The sequence below is a fragment of the Dreissena polymorpha genome, chromosome 6, assembly GCF_020536995.1.
Source record: "Dreissena polymorpha isolate Duluth1 chromosome 6, UMN_Dpol_1.0, whole genome shotgun sequence".
NCBI classification, from domain to species: domain Eukaryota; kingdom Metazoa; phylum Mollusca; class Bivalvia; order Myida; family Dreissenidae; genus Dreissena; species Dreissena polymorpha.
Window position 1 is genome coordinate 73,712,876 of NC_068360.1, and position 7,719 is coordinate 73,720,594.

Here is a 7,719-nt window from a genome sequence, read left to right on the forward strand (position 1 = left end):
CCCGTTGACCAAGAGTAAGAGTCATATGAAGTGATCACGTGATGCATTTAGTCCCGTTGTCCAAGAGTGAGGCTCATATGAAGTGATCACGTAATGCATTTAGCCCCGTTATCCAAGAGTAAGTGTCATATGAAGTGATCACGTGATGCATTTAGTCCCGTTGTCCAAGAGTGAGGCTCATATGAAGTGATCACGTGATGCATTTAGTCCCGTTGTGCAAGAATGAGGCTCAAATGAAGTGATCACGTGATGCATTTAGTCCCGTTGTCCAAGAGTGAGGCTCATATGAAATGATCACGTGATGCATTTAGCCCCGTTGTCCAAGAGTGAGGCTCATATGAAGTGATCACGTGATGCATTTAGTCCCGTTGTCCAAGAGTGAGGCTCATATGAAGTAATCACGTGATGCATTTAGTCCCGTTGTCCAAGAGTGAGGCTCATATGAAATGATCACGTGATGCATTTAGCCCCGTTGTCCAAGAGTGAGGCTCATATGAAATGATCACGTGATGCATTTAGCCCCGTTGAGCAAGCGTGAGTGTCACATGAAGTGATCACGTGATGCATTTAGTCCCGTTGTCCAAGAGTGAGGCTCAAATGAAGTGATCACGTGATGCATTTAGTCCCGTTGTCCAAGAGTGAGGCTCATATGAAATGATCACGTGATGCATTTAGCCCTGTTGTCCAATAGTGAGGCTCATATGAAGTGATCACGTGATGCATTTAGTCCCGTTGTCCAAGAGTCTCATATGAAGTGATCACGTGATGAATTTAGTCCCTTTGTCCAAGAGTGAGGCTCATATGAAGTGATCACGTGACATGCATTTAGTCCTGTTGTCCAAGAGTGAGGCTCATATGAAGTGATCACGTGATGCATTTAGCCCCGTTGAACAAGAGTGAGTGTCATATAAAGTGATAACGTGATGCATTTAGCCCCGTTGTACAAGAGTGAGTGTCATATGAAGTGATCACGTGATGCATTTAGCCCCGTTGTGCAAGAGTGAGGCTCATATGAAGTGATCACGTGACATGCATTTAGCCCCGTTGTGCGAGAGTGAAGCTCATATGAAGTGATCACGTGACATGCATTTAGCCCCGTTGTCCAAGAGTGAGGCTCATATGAAGTGATCACGTGATGCATTTAGTCCCGTTGTCCAAGAGTAATTGTTTTATGAAGTGATCACGTGACATGCATTTAGCCCCGTTGTCCAAGAGTGAGTGTCATATGAAGTGATCACGTGATGCATTTAGCCCCGCTGTGCATGAGTGAGGCTCATATGAAGTGATCACGTGATGCATTTAGCCCCGTTGTCCAAGAGTGAGGCTCATATGAAATGATCACGTGATGCATTTAGTACCGTTGTCCAAGAGTGAGGCTCATAAGAAGTGATAACGTGATGCATTTAGCCCTGTTGTGCAAGAGTGAGGCTCACATGAAGTGATCACGTGATGCATTTAGCCCCGTTGTGCTAGAGATAGTGTCATATGAAGTGATCACGTGACATGCATTTATCCCCGTTGTCCAAGAGTGATTGTCATATGAAGTGATCACGTGACATGCATTTAGCCCCGTTGTCCAAGAGTGAGTGTCATATTAATTGTTCACGTGATGTATTTAGCCCCGTTGTCCAAGAGTGAGGCTCATATAAAGTGATCACGTGATGCATTTAGCCCGTTGTGCTAGAGTGAGTGTCATATGAAGTGATCACGTGATGCATTTAGCCCCGTTGTGCAAGTGTGAGTGTCATATGAAGTGATCACGTGATGCATTTAGCCCCGTTGTGCTAGAGTGAGGCTCATATGAAGTGATCACGTGACATGCATTTAGCCCCGTTGTCCAAGAGTGAGTGTCATATGAAGTGATCACGTGATGCATTTAGCCCCGTTGTGCTAGAGTAAGGCTCATATGAAGTGATCACGTGATGCATTTAGTCCCGTTGTCCAAGAGTTAGGCTCATATGAAGTGATCACGTGATGCATTTCGCCCCGTTGTCCAAGAATGAGGCTCACATGAAGTGATCACGTGATGCATTTAGCCCCGTTGTGCAAAAGTGAGGCTCATATGAAGTGATCACTTGACATGCATTTAGCCCCGTTGTGCTAGAGTGAGACTAATATAAAGTAATCAAGTGACATGTATTTAGCCTCGTTGTCCAGGAGTCAGGCTCATATGAAGTAATCACGTTAATGCATTTAGCCCCGTTGCCCAAGGGTGATGCTCATAAGAAGTGATCACGTGATGAATTTAGCCCTGTTGTGCAAGAGTGAGGCTCATATGAAGTGATTACGTAACATTTCTTTAGCACCGTTGTCCAAGAGAGTGGCTCATATGAAAAGATCACGCGATGCATTTAGCCCCGTTGTCCAAGAGTGAGGCTCATATGAAGTGATCACGTGATGCATTTAGCCCCGTTGTGCTAGAGTGAGTGTCATATGAAGTGATCACGTGATGCATTTAGCCCCGTTGTCCAATAGTGAGGCTCATTTGAAGTGATCAAGTGACATGCATTTAGCCCCGTTGTGCAAAAGTGAGTGTCATATGAAGTGATCACGTGATATGCATTTAGCCCCGTTCTCCAAGAGGGAGGCTCATATGAAGTGATCACGTTATGCATTTAGCCCCATTGTGCAAGAGTGAGTGTCATATGAAGTTATCACGTGATGCATTTAGCCCCGTTGTGCTAGAGTGAGGCTCATATGAAGTGATCACGTTACATGCATTTAGCCCTGTTGTCCAATAGTGAGGCTCATTTGAAGTGATCAAGTGACATGCATTTAGCCCCGTTTTGCAAAAGTGAGTGTCATATGAAGTGATCACGTGATATGCATTTAGCCCCGCTGTGCTAGAGTGAGGCTCATATGAAGTGATCACGTGACATGCATTTAGCCCCGTTGTCCAAGAGTGAGTGTCATGTGAAGTGATCACATGATGCATTTAGCACCGTTGTCCAAGAGTGAGGCTCATATGCAGTTAATTCTCGTGGATTTTCTGATAAGTTTGTAGCATAGCAAAGTGATTGATATTTACGCTAGAATATTATTACAAACCCCAAGACCGACCTTATAACTGTAGCATCCGTACATCTCCAGTCTGAACGCAGGCATGTATGACGTATTCCACGTCAGGGGATAAACACGGACGATCATCATCATCATCATAATCATCATCACCATCATCATCATCATCATCATCATCATCATCATCATCATCATCATCATCATCATCATCATCATCATCATCATCATCATCATCATCATCATCATCATCATCATCATCATCATCATCATCATCATCATCATCATCATCATCATCATCATCTTCATTACCACCACCACCACCATCATCATCATCATCATCATCATCATCATCACCATCATCATCTTCAGCATCATCATCAACATCATCATCATCATTATCATCATCATCATCATCATCATCATCATCATCATCATCATCATCATCATCATCATCATCATCATCATCATCATCATCATCATCATCAGCATCATCGTCATCATCATCATCATCATCATCATCATCATCATCATAAACATCGTTGTGAGAGACTTAGACTTGCAGGAACCACCTGCCATAAGTGGACATATAAATTGGCGTGTTGTGTTCATTTCCCATGTCTGCTAGGACCATAATTTTTGTACTAAAATTTCCCTGAGCTGCAACCTCTGCTAGTGTCACTGCTGTTGTTAGAAATAACGGAGACATGGCATTCCAAGGTGAGCAGGGATGCTCCATATAAGGCAAAAGTTGTAATTAGATCTGATGTTTAGGGGCCATTCTTGAACTTCGATTGGTCAGGCCTATAATTCATGCATATTAATTATTTGAATTCCATTTGTAAGTTGCCCAACTCTTCAGTGTACTAAGAACCTTGAAACAAGTAGGTTGGTCACTCATATGCTAGTAGACTCTGAAACTAGTGGGTCTTGCACGACTGTTTATCATGTGTGTATATATTTTTTTTTTCTGCATTTAACAATTATTTTTTGCTCATGTTTCAGAGTCAATCTTCAATGGGCACCATTTTGATTTTGAAATAATAAAAGATTGTTTAAAGAAGGCGTAACTACGCTTTGGGTACTGCAATGGAACCGAAGTTTAAAAAAGCGAATAAAGAATAGCTAATGAGAAAAACAAGGAGCCGCTTTGTAGCAGCGCAACAGAATATGCAGGTTTATATATATATACATAAGCAACACCTTCAACTCATCCATAGCCGTAACTAACCACCCCAAATATAAGCACCATCACCACTTAATCGTTACTGTTTCACCACTATATTTATAATAGTCACAACACTATAACAAGTATCGAAATCCCATCGACACATGTATTACAAACACCAACAGAAGCATCATGTCTTGCTGTCTCTCTCGAAATCATGGGCATCAAAAATATGATCACCAGCAGCTTACACCGCTACAAGAACATAACCACGGAAGACATCATAATCCGCACCAATGATATTGGACATTGATATGTTTACAACGAAACTCGATTCCCCATATGAGTACAATTAAAGCAGTCAGATATCCTAAAAACACCCATTAGGTGGTAAAATAATCTTCAGGTAAAACGCCAACTAGGCTGTAAAATAATTTCCAGGTAAAATACATCAGACCAGCTCGTGAGAAATGACTCGTTATAACAAGTAATCTGTGGTATGATTGTCCTTTTATTTGGTATAAACATCGTCTAAATTACACCCAACTTCTGCGGATTGAAAGCCATACATCCTTTTTCATGACCCATTGTTGAATGAGAATGAATGCAATTATTCGCGCCACAGGATTTAGGCAATACATAAATTTCCAGATTATGTACAGTATACATGAAGAAAATTTGTTAATTGAGCTGAAACGATTTAGGAATGTGTGAAATGTCCTTGTTTGATTTATATGAATACATAACTATAATCATTTCTATTTAATAGAGTAATTACAGAAAAACTAGACTAATTTAAAGAAATTTTAAAGGGCATCTTATATGGTTTTTCTTAAATGTGCAAACATCTGTATTTTAAATCCTTAGCGAAATGCAATGAATTCAGTCCTTCATACGTTTTGAAACCAACACCATGGAAAGCTCGTTAACAGCAGCAATACAACATTTCTTGAAACGACATGACGCACGCATTGTTGTGGGGCATCTTATCAAGTCAAACACAAACACGTTTTTATTGATATTTCGATACAGCATAACAATTGATGTATTTCGTTTCACCCTAATTATCTATACATTTGCAATTATAATACGATAATGACACTACTGTACAGCGATAGTGTATGATATCTTCCTTGCGACATCTGTGACGCCGACATGTTGCAGCCGACACACGGTAATTGGACGCAACGATTTAAGCGTTACAGTAGACCTTTAGACAAAATTTGACAATGGTAGCACGCAACAACAAAATGTATGAATAACCGAAGGACACCAACAAGCATTTAGTTGGTGTTATTCAGTAATACATGACATGTCCGACTTTGTTGGCAAACACAAGAGATTGCCAAGACTAAGACAGCTCTGTTATAGCAAGCACCTCAGTAAGGTCCTTACTGTTCTTAGAGTTTGTTAACGAAAATGACTTTTTTGTATTTTGGTTGAACGAATCAGTATATCAGGGAGCAAAACTAAATTAAAGACGAATATACGTAATTAAAATCACGGTCTTTTAAAGAAATCATCGATTGCTTTGTGTATCTGTTTCATGTTTTATGAATTACGAGAATATACATCGGTTAATGCGTAGAGTGCAGTACATTATGTCTGAATTATCGAATGAAAAAAGACTTTTACCTTCTGCACTAATATTATGTACATACCTATTTGCATGGCTTTATAAAATAATGCTTTACATAATGTGTTCTTACCTATTGTTATACAGGAAAACATTAGAATGATAGATTATGCTAATAATTGTTTCGTTTCGGCCCAATAGGGAATAACGGTGTTGCTGTGTAGTTGATCCTTACCATATATTTTGCTAAAATTTGGTACAAATCCGTAACTAATTATGGTAACAAATCTTGATTGCATATATTGATCTGTAAACCATAAGCGATATGAATCATGTGTGTGTTACCTAAGACTATTGAAAGGCGTGAAACTAACTCTCCATTTATATCGACCAAAGATCAGTAAATGATAAAGAAAATCGGAACACAACACAAGTTTGATTTTGATTGAAATTGATGCTCCAGCGCCCAAACATACAACAAAAACAATTTCGAATCATCTTAAAATATAGTATGGCGTTTGTGTTCGTCAGACCAGAGATCTAGATTTAATATTCAAACGCGCATACACTGAATCACATGATTTTCTATTCAGAGTAATAGTATATATCCCTGTTCTGAAATTGAAATTTGTATTACCTTTAAGCTATACTTACAGTATGCTTTACTAGAAACCAATTGTTTTGTATTATTATAGTCAAGTCTGTGACCCATGGATTACTTTAAATAAATATAATGTGTTTCTTTCTTGATTGCTAAGCGTAATCTTAAAGGAAGGGCACAACTATCTACATTCCCATAAAAAAGTGATCATGTGCTCTTTAAGGATTGTGATGTAATTATTTACTAAACACGGTTGTAAAGGATAACATCGACTGACAGTTTTAATCAAAGAACACTTGCATACTTTGCATTGTATCGTATTAGCGACACCTTACTAGTTATCTAATGACGCTTATCATAATGCTTTATGTATTAGTTCATTTTGTTGATCAAGACGTAAATTATGAACTTAAATATAAATAATAAACACAAAGTTCCGCAATGTTTATGCACACCATACTGAACACTAGGAAAAATGCTCATCCCGAGCCTCGTTTTGGATCCATTGATTATGCGTCGAAATAATCGTTAAAATTGAAATACGAAACTCGTTCAGTCTACATCAAATAACGCGACGCGCATGAATGATTCAAGTCGAAGTTCCAAACGCTTTTTCTCTCTTCATTTTGACAATTAATGTAATATCACACGTTAGTTTGTAGCTTAAAAACAAGAAACAATACATAAACAACATAGTACTTGAAAATATCTTAAAGTATTGCAATTAAAATACTTGTTTAATGTTCTGTTTCACAAACAAAATTTAGTACTCGACAACGCTCGATCATAGACACATAATTAAGCCTCGTATATTAATTCACTATATGCACCTACCTCCTGAGTACAGATTTCATTTTCGTCCGCAGTTTGTTTTGCTGCCGCACGTTTGGTTTAACGACGTACAGGGAGTAAAGTGCAACCGTTAGGAGAACCAGTTTTTTTTTGCAATCGATTATTTCTATTTGTATTATTAATTGACTATTTTATGTTTTATAATGTTATGTTGCTATACCTATATTCGTGACACAAATTGTATATTTAGGTATTATGACGATGAAGTAAAAGTCTGAATAAACTGTCTGTCTGTATGTCTGTCTGTCTGTATGTCTGTCTGTCTGTATGTCTGTATGTCTGTATGTCTGTCTGTCTGTCTGTCTGTCTGTGTTGACAGCGAGCGAACGCTAGAACGAGATATAAATGCACGATAAAATCGTTATCGCGGGCTCGATAATAACTTTTTATTTCGTTCAAAGTATGCTACAAGAAGTGTCCACACTTAACACAAATAAGCAACTCACTTTATTTTAAATATTTAAAGTTTGGGTCGTGAAGTAAATCAGACGCGCGTATACCATGTCA

The 7,719-nt window shown here is 38.8% G+C and overlaps 2 protein-coding genes across 2 annotated transcripts in view; one reads left to right on the top strand and one right to left on the bottom strand.

The window, feature by feature from the left end:
- Positions 1–7,719, bottom strand: part of LOC127836561 (uncharacterized) — a 274,313-nt gene that overhangs the window by 258,763 nt on the left and 7,831 nt on the right. The window lies entirely within an intron of this gene.
- Positions 1–7,719, top strand: part of LOC127835807 (guanylate cyclase soluble subunit beta-2-like) — a 296,454-nt gene that overhangs the window by 225,800 nt on the left and 62,935 nt on the right. The window lies entirely within an intron of this gene.